Genomic DNA, 17,980 nt, shown 5'->3' with positions numbered 1-17,980 from the left:
CCCAGCATCAGAGTCTTTTCCAATGAGTCAACTCTTTGCATGAGGTGGCCAAAGTACTGGAGTTTCAGCTTTAGCATCATTCCTTCCAAAGAACACCCAGGGCTGATCTCCTTTAGAAAGGACTGGTTGGATCTCCTTGCAGTCCAAGGGACTCTCAAGAGTCTTCTCCAACACCACAGTTCAAAAGCATCAATTCTTCGGTGCTCAGCCTTCTTCACAGTCCAACTCTCACATCCATACATGACCACTGGAAAAACCATAGCCTTGACTCTTATATAGTTCTAAATGATCAGTTTGCTGCATAGACTATTCTTGGTTGAAAGTTTTTTTTTTCTTTCAGCATTTTGAATATATCATGCCAGTCCCTTCTGGCTTGCAAAGTTTCTGCTGAAAAAAAATCTTCTAATTGTTTTATGGAGATTCCCTTGTATATTAGAAGTTGTTTTTTCTGTTGACACTTTTATGATTCTCTCTTCATCTTTAACTTTCGACATTTTAATTATAATATGTGTGGATCTTTTTGGATTCCTCTTAGTGGAACTCTCTGGGATTACTGGATTGAGATGTTTGTTTCCTTCCCCAGGTTAGGAAAATTTTTAGCCATTATTTTTTCAAATAAAATTTCTTCCTCTTTAAAGATGTAAAGTGTGACATCAGAAACAAAATATGGGGGAAGGGAGAGTAAAAATGTTTAGCTTTAAGATAGGATGAAGAATAAGTTGTTATCAACTTAAAATAGACTGTTAGAGACACAGGTTGTCATGTGTAAGCCTCATGGTAAAAACAAAGCAAAAACCTATAGTAAATATACAAAAGATAAAGAAATATAAACATATCACCTAAGAAATAATCAAACCACAAAGGAAGAGAGCAAAGAAGAAGAAAGGAACAGAGAGGATGTACAAAAACATTCAGAAAACTATTAACAAAATGGAAATAAGTAAATACTTATCAATAATTAGTGGGCTTCCCTGGTGGCTCAGATGGTAAAGAGTCTGCTTGCAGTGTGGGAGACCCAAGTTTGACCCCTGGTTCAGGAAGATCCCCTGGAGAAGGAAATGGCAACCCATTCCAGTATTCTTGCCTGGAAAATCCCATGACTGGAGGAGCCTGGCAGGCTACAGTCCATTGGGTTGCAAAGAGTTGGACATGACTGAGCAACTTTACTATCAATAATTACTCATATGTAAATGGATTGTATTTTCTAATCAAAAGACATAGAGTAGTTTAATAGATAGAAACAGGACCCAAACAAAGAGACCATAGCAAAAATCAACAAAGCTAAAAGCTGGTTCTTTGAGAGGATGAATAAAATTGACAAACCATTAGCCAGACTTATCAAGAAACAAACGAAGAATCAAATCAACAAAATTAGAAATGAAAATGGAGAAATCACAACAGATAACACAGAAATACAAAGGATCATAAGAGACTACTATCAGCAACTATAAGCCAATAAAATGGACAACTTGGAAGAAACGGACAAATTCTTAGAAAAGTATAACTTTCCAAAACTGAACCAGGAAGAAATAGAAGATCTTAACAGACCTATCACAAGCATGGAAATCAAAACTGTAATCAGAAATCTTCCAGCAAACAAAACCCCAGGACCAAATGGCTTCACAGCTGAATTCTATGAAAAATTTAGAGAAGAGTTAACACCTATCTTACTCAAACTCTTCCAGAAAATTGCAGAAGAAGGTAAACTTCCAAACTCATTCTATGAGGCCACCATCACCCTAATACCAAAATCAGGAAAAGATTCCACAAAAAAAAGAAAACTACAAGCCAATATCACTGATGAATATAGATGCAAAAATCCTTAACAAAATTCTAGCAAACAGAATCCAACAACATATTAAAAAGATCATACATCATGACCAAGTGGGCTTTATCCCAGGAATGCAAGGATTCTTTAATATCCATAAATCAATCAATGTAATACACCACATTAACAAATTGAAAGCTAAAAATAATATGATTATCTAAATAGATGCATAAAAAGCCTTTGACAAAGTTCAACATCCATTTATGATAAAAACTCTCTAGAAAGCAGGAATAGAAGGAACATGCCTCAACATAATAAAAGCTATATATGATAAACCCACAGCAAACATTATCCTCAATGGTGAAAAATTGAAAGCATTTCCCCTAAAGTCAGGAACAAGGCAAGGGTGCCCACTCTCACTACTACTATTCAACATAGTTTTGGAAATTTTGACCACAGCAATCAGAGCATAAAAAGAAATAAAAGGAATCCAGATTGGAAAAGAAGAAGTAAAACTATTTGCAGATGACATGATCCTCTACATAGAAAACCCTAAAGACTCTACCAGAAAATTACTAGAGCTAATCAATGAATATAGTAAAGTTACTGGATATAAAATTAACACACGGAAACCCCTTGCATTACTATACACTAATAATGAGAAAACAGAAAGAGAAATTAAGGAAACAATTCCATTCACCATTGCAATGAAAGGAATAAAATACTTAGGAATATATCTACTTAAAGAAACAAAAGACCTATATATAGAAAACTATAAAACACTGATGAAGTAAATCTAAGAGGACAGAAATAGATGGAGAAATATACCATGTTCATGGATTGGAAGAATCAATATAGTGAAAATGAGTATACTCCCCAAAGCAATCTATAGATTCAATGCAATCCTGATCAAGCTACCAATGGTATTTTTCACAGAACTAGAACAAATAATTTCACAATTTGTATGGAAATACAAAAAACCTTGAATAGCCAAAGTAATCTTGAGAAAGAAGAATGGAACTGGAGGAATCAACCTGCCTGACTTCAGGCTCTACTACAAAGCTACAGTCATCAAGACAGTATGGTACTGGCACAAAGACAGAAATATAGATCAATGGAACAAAATAGAAAGTCCAGAGATAAATCCACGTACCTATGGACACCTTATCTTTGACAAAGGAGGCAAGAATATACAATGGAGAAAAGACAATCCCTTTAACAAGTGGTGCTGGGAAAAGTGGTAAACCACTTGTAAAAGAATGAAACTGGAACACTTTCTAACACCATACACAAAAACAAACTCAAAATGGATTAAAGATCTAAACGTAAGACCAGAAACTATAAAACTCCTAGAGGAAAACATAGGCAAAACACTCTCCGACATAAATCACAGCAGGATCCTCTATGACCCACCTCCCAGAGCAATAGAAATAAAAGCAAAAATAAACAAATGTGACCTAATTAAACTTAAAAGCTTTTGCACAATGAAGGAAACTATAAGCAAGGTGAAAAGACAGCCTTCAGAATGGGAGAAAATAATAGCAAATGAAACAACCGACAAAGAATTAATCTCAAAAATACACAAGCAACTCCTGCAGCTCAATTCGAGAAAAATAAATGACCCAATCAAAAAATGGGCCAAGGAACTAAACAGGTATTTCTCTAAAGAAGACATACAGATGGCTAACAAACACACGAGAAGATGCTCAACATCACTTATTATCAGAGAAATGCAAATCAAAACCACTATGAGGTACCATCTCACGCTGGACAGAATGGTTGCGATCCAAAAGTCTAGAAACAATAACTCCTGGAGAGGGTGTGGAGAAAAGGGAACCCTCTTACACTGTTGGTGGGAATGCAAACTGGTACAGCCACTATGGAGAACAGTATGAAGATTCCTTGAAAAACTGGAAATAGAACTTCCATATGACCCAGAAATCCCACTGCTGGGCATACACACTGAGGAAACCAGAATTGAAAGAGACACATGTACCCCAATGTTCATCACAGCACTGTTTATAATAGCCAGGACATGGAAGCAACCTAGATGTCCATCAGCAGATGAATGGATAAGAAAGCTGTGGTACATATACACAATGGAATATTACTCAGCCACTGAAAAGAATACATTTGAATCCGTTCTAATGAGGTGGATGAAACTGGAGCTTATTACACAGAATGAAGTAAGTCAGAAAGAAAAACACCAATACAGTATACTAATGCATATATATAGAATTTAGAAAGATTGTAACAATGACCCTATATGTGAGATAGAAAAAGAGACACAGATGTATAGAACAGTCTTTTGGACTTTGTGGGAGAAGGCGAGGGTGGGATGATTTGAGAGAAAAGCACTGAAACATGTATATTATCATATGTGAAACAGATCACCAGTCCAGGTTTGATGCATGCGACAGGGTGCTCAGGGCTGGTGCACTGGGATCACCCAGAGGGATGGGATGGGGAGGGAGGTGGGAGGGGTGTTCAGGATGGAGAACACATGTACACCCATGGCTGATTCATGCCAATATATGGCAAAAACCACTACAATATTGTAAAGTAATTAGCCTCCAACTAAAATAAGTAAAAAAAAAAAAAAAAAGAAAGAAAGAAAGAAAGAAAGAAACAGGACCCAACTCTATGCAGGCTATAAGAGACTCACTGTAGATGTAAGGAAACAACACAATCTGAAAGTGTAGGGAAGGAAAAATGTATTACATGCAAATGAAAATGAAAAGAAAGCTGGAGTAGCTATATTTATGTCAGACAAGAGACTAAAACAAAGACTATAATAAGAGACAAAAAGGATGTTGCATAATGAAAAAAGGATCAATTCAGCAAGATGATATAACATTTATAAATATTTATGCAACCACCCTGCTGCTGCTGCTAAGTCGCTTCAGTCGTTTCCAACTCTGTGCGACCCCATAGACGGCAGCCCACCAGGCTCCCCCGTCCCTGGGATTCTCCAGGCAAGAACACTGGAGTGGGTTGCCATTTCCTCCTCCAATGCAGGAAAGTGAAAAGTGAGAGTGAAGTCACTCAGTCGTGTCTGACTCTTAGTGACCCCATGGACTGCTGCCTACAAGGCTCCTCCATCCATGGGATTTTCCAGACAAGAGTACTGGAGTGGGTTGCCATTGCCTTCTCCATGCAACCAGCCTAGGAGTACTTAAATATGTAAAACAAATATATAAAGACCTAAAAAGGGAAATGGACAGCAATACAATAACAATCACAGTTTAATACCCCTCTTATACCAAACACTATATCATCCAGACAGAAAAATCAATGAAGAAACATTGACTTAAAACAGCACATTTGATCAGGTGAACCTAACTGATATTTACAGAGCATTGCATCCAAAAGCAACCGAATACACATTACTCAGTGGCACATGGAACATTCTCCAGGGTAGATCATACATTAAGCTGCCAAACTAGTCTAAAAAAATTTCAGAGGATTGCAATCATGTCAAGCATTTTTCTGACCACAATGGTATGAAAATAAATGAATTACTTGAGGAAAACTGAAAAATTCACGAGTATGTGGAGATTAAACAACATGCTAAGAGAAATTAAAAAAAATATCTGAGACAAACAGAAATGGAAACGTAACATACCAAAATGTATATGATGCAGTAAAAGCTGTTCTAAGAGGGAAGTTCACATGGTAAATACCTATCTCAAGAAATAAGAAAAGTCTCAAATTAACAACCTAAGGTTGTACCTCAAGAAACTAGAAAAAGAACAAATGAAGCCTAAAACTAGGAGAAGGAGGGAAATAACAAGATTTAAGAAGAATCAAATGAAATAGAAACTTTTAAAAAATGAATGAAACTAAGAAATGGTTCTTTGAAAAAATAAATAATACTGAAAAATCTTTAGTAAGACTCACTGAGGAAAACAAGACTCAAAATCAGAAATGAAAGATACGTTAAAACTGATACTACAGAAGTACCAAAGATTGTAACAGACTGCTTAGAACAGTTATACAGCAGCAAATTGCACAATGTAGAAGAAATGAATAAATTTATAGAAACATATAACCTACCAATATTGAATCATGATGAAACAGAAAAATTTGAACAGGTTGATTACTAGTAAAGATATTCAATCAGTTAAAAAAAAAAAAAAAAAATCCCAACACATACAAATCCAGGATCAGAGGGCTTCACTGGTGAATTCTACCAAACATTCAAATAAGAATTAATGCCAATCCCTCTCAAACTCTTCGGAAAAAGTAGAAGAGGAATGAAAATGTTCAAACTCATTTTATGAGGCCAGCAGTATCCTTACACTAAAACCAGACAAAGATGCTTCAAGAAAAGAAAATTACAGGTCAATATCCCTGATGCACATCGATGCAAAAATCCTCAATAAAATATTAGCAAACCAAATTCAACAGTATGTTAAAAGGATCATACACCATGATCAAATGGGTTTTTTTCCAGGTGTACAAGGATGGTTCAACATCCACAGATTAGACCACATGATAAAATAAAGGATAAAAATCACATGATCATCTCCATAGATGCAGAAAGGGCATTCGAGAAAATTCAGCATGCTATTATGATTTAAAACAAAGTGAATGTAGAGAAAATGTCCCTCAATATAATAAAGGACACATATGACAAGCCCACATCTAACATCTCACTCAATGGTGGAAAGCTGGAAGCTTTTCCTCTAAGGTCAGAAAAAAATATAAGGATGCCCACTCTTGCCAGTTTTATTCAATATAGTACTGGAAGTCCAAGCCAGAGAAATTAGGAAAGAAAAAGAAGTAAAAGGCATCCAAATTGGAATGGAGGAAGTAAAATCATCATTATTTGCAGATGACATGATATTAAACTGTTAGAATTAACAAACAAATTCAGTAACGTTCCAGTATACAATAAAGGACAGGAATGGTAGGGACCTAAGAGAAGCAAAGATATTAAGAAGAGGTGGCAAGAATACACAGAAGAACTGTACAAAAAAGATCTTCACGACCCAGATAATCATGATGGTGTTACCACTCACCTAGAGACAGACATCCTGGAATGTGAAGTCAAGTGGGCCTTAGGAAGCATCACTACGAACAAAGCTAGTGGAGGTGATGGAATTCCAGTTGAGCTATTTCAAATCCTGAAAGATGATGCTGTGAAAGTGCTGCACTCAATATGCCAGCAAGTATGGAAAACTCAGCAGTGGCCACAGCCTGGAAAAGGTCAGTTTTCATTCCAATCCCTAAGAAAGGCAATGCCAAAGAATGCTCAAGCTACCGCACAATTGCACTCATCTCATGCTAGTAAGTGAAAGTGAAGTCACTCAGTCGTGTCCAACTCTTTGCGACCCCGTGGACTGTAGCCTACCAGGCTCCTCTGTCCATGGGATTTTCCAGGCAATAGTCCTGGAGTGGATTTCCATTTCCTTCTCCAGGGGATCTTCCCAACCCAGGGATCGAACCTGGGTCTCCCACACTGTAGACAGACACTTGCACTCATCTCACATGCTAGTAAAGTAATGCTCAAAATTCTCCAAGCCAAGCTTCAGCAATACGTGAACCGTGAACTTACAGATGTTCAAGCTAGTATTAGAAAAGGCAGAGGAACCAGAGATCAAATTGCCAACATCTGCTGGATCATGGAAAAAGCAAGAGAGTTCCAGAAAAACATCTATTTCTGCTTTATTGACTATGCCAAAGCTTTGACTGTGTGGATCACAATAAACTGTGGAAAATTCTGAAAGAGATGGGCATACCAGACCACCTGACATGCCTCTTGAGAAACCTATATGCAGGTAAGGAAGCAACAGTTAGAACTGGACATGAAACAACAGATTGGTTCCAAATAGGAAAAGGAGTACGTCAAGGCTGTATATTGTCACCCTGCTTATTTGAGTTATATGCAGAGTATCTCATGAGAAATGCTGGGCTGGAAGAAGCACAAGCTGGAATCAAGATTGCTGGGAGAAATATCAATAACCTCAGATATGCAGATGACACCACCCTTATGGAAGAAAGCGAAGAAGAACTAAAGAGCCTTTTGATAAAAGTGAAAGAGGAGAGTGAAAAAGTTGGCTTAAAGCTCAACATTCAGAAAACGAAGATCATGGCATCCAGACCCATCACTTCATGGCAGATAGATGGGAAAACGGTGAAAACAGTGGCTGACTTTATTTTTCTGGACTCCAAAATCACTGCAGATAGTGATTGCAGCCATGAAATTAAAAGATGCTTACCCCTTGGAAGGAAGGTAGTGACCAACCTAGACAGCATATTAAAAAGCAGAGACATTACTTTGCCAACAAAGATCCATCTAGTCAAGGCTATGGTTTTTCCAGTGGTCATGTATGGATGTGAGAGTTGGACTGTGAAGAAAGCTAAGCACTGAAGAATTGATGCTTTTGAACTGTGGTGTTGGAGCAGACTCTTAAGAGTCCCTTGGACTGCAAGGAGATCCAACCAGTCCATCCTAAAGGAGATCAGTCCTGGATGTTCATTGGAAGGATTGATGTTGAAGCTGAAACTCCAATACTTTGGCCACCTGATGCGAAGAGCTGACTCATTGGAAAGGACCCTGATGCTGGGAAAGACTGAAGGCAAGAGGAGAAGGGGATGACAGAGGATGAGATGGTTGGATGGCATCATCGACTCGATGGACATGGGTTTAGGTGGACTCTGATAGTTGGTGATGGACAGGGAGGCCTGACGTGCTGCAGTTCATGGGGTCACAAAGAGTCAGACACAACTGAGTGACTGAAGTGAACTGAATACAAAATCAATCCACAAAAGTCTCTTGTATTTCTATACATTAACAATGAACTATCAGAAGGAGAAATTAAGAAAATCCCATTTAAAATTGCATCAAAAAGAGTAAAATATCTAGGAATAAATTTAACCAAGAAAAACCTGTATATTGAAAAGTACAAGACATTATGAAAGAATTTAAAGAGACAAATAAATGGAAAGATAATCCATGCTCATGGATTGGAAGAATTAATATTGTTAAAATGTTCATACTACCCAAAACAATCTACAGATTCCGTGCAATCCCTATCAAAATTCCAATAGCATTTTTTCACAGAAACAAAACAAACAATCCTAATATGTGTATAGAACCACAAAGGACCCTGAATTAACCAAAACAATCTTAAGAAAGAAGAGCAAAGCTGGGGATAACCATGATTCAAACTATATTAGAAAGCTTTAGTAATTAAAACAGCCTCATATTGGCATAGAAACAGACATGTGAATCAATGAAACTGAATTGAAAGGTCAGAAATAACCCAGGCATATACAGTCAATTAATTTATGACAAAGACGCCAAGAATATACAAGGGGGAAAAGACAGTTTATTCAGTGTTTTGGGGAAACTGAACAGTCCCATGCAGGCAGGATGATACCTGACCACTGTCTTACACAATACACAAAAATTAATTCAAAATGAATTAAAAACTTGAACAGAAAAACTGAAACCATAAAACTCCTAGAAGAAAACATAGGCAGTAAGGTTATGGCAATGGGTTTTTTGACTCTTACATTAAAAGCAAAATAAACAAAAAATATATAAGTGGGACTACATCAAACTAAAAAATTCTTCACAGTGAAAGAAACCATCAACAAAATAAAAAGGCAACCTACTGAATGGTAGAAAATAATTGCAAATCATTTATCTGAGAAGGGGCTAATTTCCAATATATATATATAAAAACTCATACAACTCAATAGCAAAAAAAAAAAAAAAAGGAATCCAGTTAAAAGATGGGCAAAAGGTCTGAACATTTTTCCAGAACCTTTTCTGGAAATAATGTTGAGAATCTCTTCATGTACCTGCTGGCCAGATGGCCAACAGGTACATGAAGAGATTCTCAACATTATTAATGATCAGGAAAATGCAAATGAAAACCATGACAAGATGTCACCTCATCTTTTAGAATGGCTATTTTCAAAAACACAAGGAATGACAATTGTTGTCAGGGATGTGAAGAAAAGGGAACCCTTGTCCATTGTTGCTGGGAATATAAATTGATGCAGCTACTATGGAAAACAGTACGGAAGTTTCTTAAAAACTTAAGAATAGTACTACCATGTGATCCTGCAATTCCACTTCGGAGTAAACCAGAAGACAGAAACCAAAAACACTTAACTTGAAAAGATACATGTAATTGCAGCATTAATCACAATACTCAAGATATGGAAACAACCTTAGCAATACATGAATTAATGAATAAAGAAATTGTGATATATATATACATACATATATGTATGTATGTATATATATACACACACACACACCCCCAATGTAATATTTTCAGGGAAAAAAAAAAAAAAAAGAAAATGACACTTACGACAACATGGATGGACTTCGAGGGCATTGTACCAAGTGAAATGTCAGATGTGTGCTCAGTCACGTCTGACTGTTTGTGACCCCACGATCTGTAGCCTCCCAGGCTCCTCTGTCCATGGGATTTTCTAGGCAAGAATACTGGAGTGGACAAATACAGTATGATTTCTTTTACATGTCATATCTAAACCATCATCATCATCAACAACAACAACACACACAGGCACAAAACAAGCTCACAGATTCAAAGAACAGATTGGTGTTTCCCAGAGGTAGAGGCAGTTGGGATGTGGGTGGGACAAATGGATGAAAGGGGTCAAAAATAAAAAAGTTAGGGGAGGAGCCAAGATGGCGGAGGAGTAGGACGGGGAGAACACTTTCTCCCCCACAAATTCATCAAAAGAGCATTTAAACGTCGAGTAAATTCCACAAAACAACTTCTGAATGCCGGCAGAGGACATCAGGCACCCAGAAAAGCAATCCAACTCTTCGAAAGGAGGTAGGAAAAAATATAAAAGACAAAAAAAGAGACAAAAGAGGGAGGGACGGAGTTCCGTCCCGGGAAGGGAGTCTTAAAAAGAGAGAAGTTTCCAAACACCAGGAAACCTTCTCACTGCCGAATCTGTGCCGAGCTTTGGAAGCACAGAGGGCAACATAACAGGAAGAAAAAATAAATAAACAATTAAAACTCGAAGATTGCGAGTCCTACGGTAACTCCCCCAGTGGAGAAGCAGCGCAGACGCCTGCACGCGCCATTAGCAAGCGGGGGCTGGGCAGGGAGGCGCGGCGCGGGCTGCATCACAAGAATCTGGCCTGAATACCCGGAGCACTATCTGAGCGAAATAATTTGGGCTAGCAAACCAGACTGTGGGATATCTACCACGCGAAAAGCCAGCCCTAACTTAAGACCGCCAGGCCCGCGCACGGAACAAAGAATTGAACAGAGATAGCCGGCTGCAGACCTTCCCCCTCCGGTGACAGGCAGCCAGAGCTGGAAGGGGGCAATCGCAGCCCCAGAGAGACATTATCTATAAAACTGTAAGCAGGCTTCTTTGCTAACTAAAACTTTTTGGGGGTCTGGACGGTTAACATCTGCCTGAGAAGGTGTGCCGGTTTTACACCCAGATAACCGAGTGGCGGGGAGGCGATAAGTCGCAGCATTGGCGCTCGCCAAACACCTCATCACTTGAGCTGCTCGGACCTGGGAAGAGCACAAAACTCAGGCCCAACTGAGTCTGCGCCTCTGAGGACTACCTGAGTGCCTGAACCTGAGCGGCTTGGACCTGGGAGGTACATGCAACCCAGGGCCAGCCTCGGATTGTTCCTGGCGGAACAACCTAGAGCCCGAGCAGTGTGGGCAGGGAGGCTACACGCGCCGTGAGCGGGGGCAGACCCAGTGCGGCTGAGGCACTGCGAGCGCACGCCAGTGTTATTTGTTTGCAGCATCCCTCCCTCCCTCCCCACAGCGCGACTGAACAAAGAGAAGAAATACAGCTCCACCCATCAGAACACCGACACAAGCTTCCCTAACCAGGAAACCTTGACAAGCCACCTGTACAAACCCACACACAGCGAGGAAAAGCCACAATGAAGAGAACTCCACAAACTGCCAGAATACAGAAAGGACACCCCAAACTCAGCAATTTAAACAAGATGAAGAGACAGAGGAATAGCCAGCAGATAAAGGAACAGGATAAATGCCCACCAAACCAAACAAAAGAGGAAGAGATAGGGAATCTACCTGATAAAGAATTCCGAATAATGATAGTGAAATTGATCCAAAATCTTGAAATTAAAATGGAATCACAGATAAATAGCCTGGAGACAAGGATTGAGAAGATGCAAGAAAGGTTTAACAAGGACCTAGAAGAAATAAAAAAGAGTCAATATGTAATGAATAATGCAATAAATGAAATTAAAAACACTCTGGAGGCAACAAATAGTAGAATAACAGAGGCAGAAGATAGGATTAGTGAATTAGAAGATAGAATGGTAGAAATAAATGAATCAGAGAGAATAAAAGAAAAACGAATTAAAAGAAATGAGAACAATCTCAGAGACCTCCAGGACAATATTAAATGCTACAACATTCGAATCATAGGGGTTCCAGAAGAAGAAGACAAAAAGAAAGACCATGAGAAAATACTTGAGGAGATAATAGTTGAAAACTTCCCTAAACTGGGGAAGGAAATAATCACCCAAGTCCAAGAAACCCAGAGAATCCCAAACAGGATAAACCCAAGGCGAAACACCCCAAGACACATATTAATCAAATTAACAAAGATCAAACACAAAGAACAAATATTAAAAGCAGCAAGGGAAAAACAACAAATAACACACAAGGGAATTCCCATAAGGATAACAGCTGATCTTTCAATAGAAACTCTTCAAGCCAGGAGGGAATGGCAAGACATACTTAAAATGATGAAAGAAAATAACCTACAGCCCAGATTATTGTGCCCAGCAAGGATTTCATTCAAGTATGAAGGAGAAATCAAAAGCTTCTCAGACAAGCAAAAGCTGAGAGAATTCAGCACCACCAAACCAGCTCTCCAACAAATACTAAAGGATATTCTCTAGACAGGAAACACAAAAATGGTGTATAAATGCGAACCCCAAACAATAAAGTAAATGGCAACGGGATCATACTTATCAGTAATTACCTTAAACGTAAATGGGTTGAATGCCCCAACCAAAAGACAAAGACTGGCTGAATGGATACAAAAACAAGACCCCTACATATGTTGTCTACAAGAGACCCACCTCAAAACAGGGGACACATACAGACTAAAAGTGAAGGGCTGGAAAAAGATTTTCCATGCAAATAGGGACCAAAAGAAAGCAGGAGTAGCAATACTCATATCAGATAAAATAGACTTTAAAACAAAGGCTGTGAAAAGAGACAAAGAAGGTCACTACATAATGATCAAAGGATCAATCCAAGAAGAAGATATAACAATTATAAATATATATGCACCCAACACGGGAGCACCGCAGTATGTAAGACAAATGCTAACAAGTATGAAAGGAGAAATGAACAATAACACAATAATAGTCTGAGACTTTAATACCCCACTCACACCTATGGATAGATCAACTAAACAGAAAATTAACAAGGAAACACAAACTTTAAACGATACAATAGACCAGTTAGACCTAATTGATATCTATAGGACATTTCATCCCAAAACAATGAATTTCACCTTTTTCTCAAGCGCACATGGAACCTTCTCCAGGATAGATCACATCCTGGGCCATAAAGCTAGCCTTGATAAATTCAAAAAAATAGAAATCATTCCAAGCATCTTTTCTGACCACAATGCAGTAAGATTAGATCTCAATTACAGGAGAAAAACTATTAAAAATTCCAACATATGGAGGATAAACAACACCCTGCTGAATAACCAACAAATCACAGAAGAAATCAAAAAAGAAATCAAAATTTGCATAGAAACGAATGAAAATGAAAACACAACAACCCAAAACTTGTGGGACACAGTAAAAGCAGTCCTAAGGGGAAAGTTCATAGCAATACAGGCACATCTCAAGAAACAAGAAAAAAGTCAAATAAATAACCTAACTCTACACCTAAAGCAACTAGAAAAGGAAGAAATGAAGAACCCCAGGGTTAGTAGAAGGAAAGAAATCTTAAAAATTAGAGCAGAAATAAATGCAAAAGAAACAAAAGAGACCATAGCAAAAATCAACAAAGTCAAAAGCTGGTTCTTTGAAAGGATAAATAAAATTGATAAACCATTAGCCAGACTCATCAAGAAACAAAGGGAGAAAAATCAAATCAATAAAATTAGAAACGAAAATGGAGAGATCACAACAGACAACACAGAAATACAAAGGATCATAAGAGACTATTATCAACAATTATATGCCAATAAAATGGACAACGAGGAAGAAATGGACAAATTCTTAGAAAAGTACAACTTTCCAAAACTTGACCAGGAAGAAATAGAAAACCTTAACAGACCCATCACAAGCACGGAAATTGAAACTGTAATCAAAAATCTTCCAGCAAACAAAAGGCCAGGTCCAGACGGCTTCACAGCTGAATTCTATCAAAAATTTAGAGAAGAGCTAACACCTATCCTGCTCAAACTCTTCCAGAAAATTGCAGAGGAAGGTAAACTTCCAAACTCATTCTATGAGGCCACCATCACCCTAATACCAAAACCTGACAAAGATCCCACAAAAAAAGAAAACTACAGGCCAATATCACTGATGAATATAGATGCAAAAATCCTAAACAAAATTCTAGCAATCAGAATCCAACAACACATTAAAAAGATCATACACCATGACCAAGTGGGCTTTATCCCAGGGATGCAAGGATTCTTCAATATCCGCAAATCAATCAATGTAATACACCACATTAACAAATTGAAAAACAAAAACCATATGATTATCTCAATAGATGCAGAGAAAGCCTTTGACAAAATTCAACACCCATTTATGATAAAAACTCTCCAGAAAGCAGGAATAGAAGGAACATACCTCAACATAATAAAAGCTATATATGACAAACCCACAGCAAACATTATCCTCAATGGTGAAAAATTGAAAGCATTTCCTCTAAAGTCAGGAACAAGACAAGGGTGCCCACTTTCACCATTACTATTCAACATAGTTTTGGAAGTTTTGGCCACAGCAATCAGAGCAGAAAAAGAAATAAAAGGAATCCAAATTGGAAAAGAAGAAGTAAAACTCTCACTATTTGCAGATGACATGATCCTCTACATAGAAAACCCTAAAGACTCCACCAGAAAATTACTAGAACTAATCAATGATTATAGTAAAGTTGCAGGATATAAAATCAACACACAGAAATCCCTTGCATTCCTATACACTAATAATGAGAAAACAGAAAGAGAAATTAAGGAAACAATTCCATTCACCATTGTAACGAAAAGAATAAAATACTTAGGAATATATCTACCTAAAGAAACTAAAGACCTATATATAGAAAACTATAAAACACTGGTGAAAGAAATCAAAGAGGACACTAATAGATGGAGAAATATACCATGTTCATGGATTGGAAGAATCAATATAGTGAAAATGAGTATACTACCCAAAGCAATTTATAGATTCAATGCAATCCCTATCAAGCTACCAACAGTATTCTTCACAGAGCTAGAACAAATAATTTCACAATTTGTATGGAAATACAAAAAACCTTGAATAGCCAAAGCGATCTTGAGAAGAAAAATGGAACTGGAGGAATCAACCTACCTGACTTCAGGCTCTACTACAAAGCCACAGTCATCAAGACAGTATGGTACTGGCACAAAGACAGAAATATAGATCAATGGAACAAAATAGAAAGTCCAGAGATAAATCCACGTACCTATGGACACCTTATCTTTGACAAAGGAGGCAAGAATATACAATGGATTAAAGACAATCTCTTTAACAAGTGGTGCTGGGAAATCTGGTCAACCACTTGTAAAAGAATGAAACTAGAACACTTTCTAACACCATATACAAAAATAAACTCAAAATGGATTAAAGATCTCAACGTAAGACCAGAAACTATAAAACTCCTAGAGGAGAACATAGGCAAAACACTCTCTGACATACATCACAGCAGGATCCTCTATGACCCACCTCCCAGAATATTAGAAATAAAAGCAAAAATAAACAAATGGGACCTAATTAAACTTGAAAGCTTCTGCACATCAAAGGAAACTATTAGCAAGGTGAAAAGACAGCCTTCAGAATGGGAGAAAATAATAGCAAATGAAGCAACCGACAAACAACTAATCTCAAAAATATACAAGCAACTCCTACAGCTCAACTCCAGAAAAATAAATGACCCAATCAAAAAATGGGCCAAAGATCTAAATAGACATTTCTCCAAAGAAGACATACAGATGGCTAACAAACACATGAAAAGATGCTCAACATCACTCATTATCAGAGAAATGCAAATCAAAACCACTATAAGATACCATTTCACACCAGTCAGAATGGCTGCGATCCAAAAGTCTACAAATAATAAATGCTGGAGAGGGTGTGGAGAAAAGGGAACCCTCTTACACTGTTGGTGGGAATGCAAACTAGTACAGCCACTATGGAGAACAGTGTGGAGATTCCTTAAAAAACTGGAAATAGAACTGCCTTATGATCCAGCAATCCCACTGCTGGGCATACACACTGAGGAAACCAGAAGGGAAAGAGACACGTGTACCCCAATGTTCATCGCAGCACTGTTTATAATAGCCAGGACATGGAAGCAACCTAGATGTCCATCAGCAGATGAATGGATAAGAAAGCGGTGGTACATATACACAATGGAGTATTACTCAGCCATTAAAAAGAATACATTTGAATCAGTTCTAATGAGGTGGATGAAACTGGAGCCTATTATACAGAGTGAAGTAAGCCAGAAGGAAAAACACCAATACAGTATACTAACGCATATATATGGAATTTAGAAAGATGGTAATGATAACCCTGTATACGAGACAGCAAAAGAGACACTGATGTATAGAACAGGCTTATGGACTCTGTGGGAGAGGGAGAGGGTGGGAAGATTTGGGAGAATGGCATTGAAACGTGAAATGTCATGTATGAAATGAGATGCCAGTCCAGGTTCAATGCACGATGCTGGATGCTTGGGGCTGGTGCCCTGGGACAACCCAGAGGGATGGTATGGGGAGGGAGGAGGGAGGAGGGTTCAGGATGGGGAACACATGAGAAATAAAGGAATAAATTAAAAAAAAAAAAGATGAATAAGGTCTGAGGACATAAAGTATAACATAAAGACTATAGTTGATAACATTGAATTCTATAATTGAAATTTTAAGAGTGTCAAACTTAAATGTTCTCACCCAAAAAAGTAAAAAAAGGTAAATATGTAAGGTGATGGCCTTGTTAATTAACAAGATAGCAGGACTCTTTTTACAATGTATATCAGGCATCCCAATGTCACTTTAAATATTTAAAAAAAAAATAAAATAAAATCAAAAGGTTGTAAAAAAAAAAAAAAAAAAAAAAGAAAAAAATAAAAAAGTTAAAAAAAATTTTATCTGTGCTCAAATGAAGTGAATAGTAACTGTTCATTACTACCCTGTGTTTGGAATGACTTGCTTCCCTTATTTACACTCAAGATTGGATGGTAATGGAAAAAAATAAAAAAATAAAGAAAAATAAAAGAAAACCCAACAAAGAATACAATTTAGAGAAAACACTTAACTTGCTGGTATTCAGGAAGAGACATTAAAATGATGATAGATGCTATCATTTACCTGTAAAATTAACAAAACTTCTAAAGTTGGTAATACTAACTTTTGGCCCAGTGTTGGGGGAAGGGAACTTTCATATACTAATCATAGGAGATTAATTTGATACAATTACTTTTGAGGATACTTTAACAGATACTTTAATATCTGTTAAATTAAAAATTGCACATAACCTATCTGCCAGTAATTCCATTCTAGGTATCCGCCCTAGAAAAACATATATGTGAACAAGAAGACAAGTGAAAGATACTAACCGCAGCATTGTTTACAATACTGAAAAACTGAAAGCAACCTAAATACCCACCAATAAATGGGTGGCTAAATAAAATTCAGTGTATCTATACCACAGAATTCTATAGCAAAAAGAATGAACTAGATTTATATAAATCAACATCTCCAAACATTATTCAGTGAAGAATGAGTAATGAGAAAAATAAGTGCAATATGACATCTTTTCAGTTCAGTTCAGTTCAGTCACTCAGTCGTGTCCAACTCTTTGCGACCCCATGAATCGCAGCAGGCCAGGCCTCACTGTCCATCACCAACTCCTGGAGATCACCCAGACTCATGTCCATCGAGTCAGTGATGCCATCCAGCCATCTCATCCTCTGTCGTCTCCTTCTCCTC

The sequence above is a fragment of the Bos taurus genome, chromosome 3, assembly GCF_002263795.3.
Source record: "Bos taurus isolate L1 Dominette 01449 registration number 42190680 breed Hereford chromosome 3, ARS-UCD2.0, whole genome shotgun sequence".
In the NCBI taxonomy this organism is placed as follows: domain Eukaryota; kingdom Metazoa; phylum Chordata; class Mammalia; order Artiodactyla; family Bovidae; genus Bos; species Bos taurus.
This window is presented reverse-complemented; position numbering follows the sequence as displayed.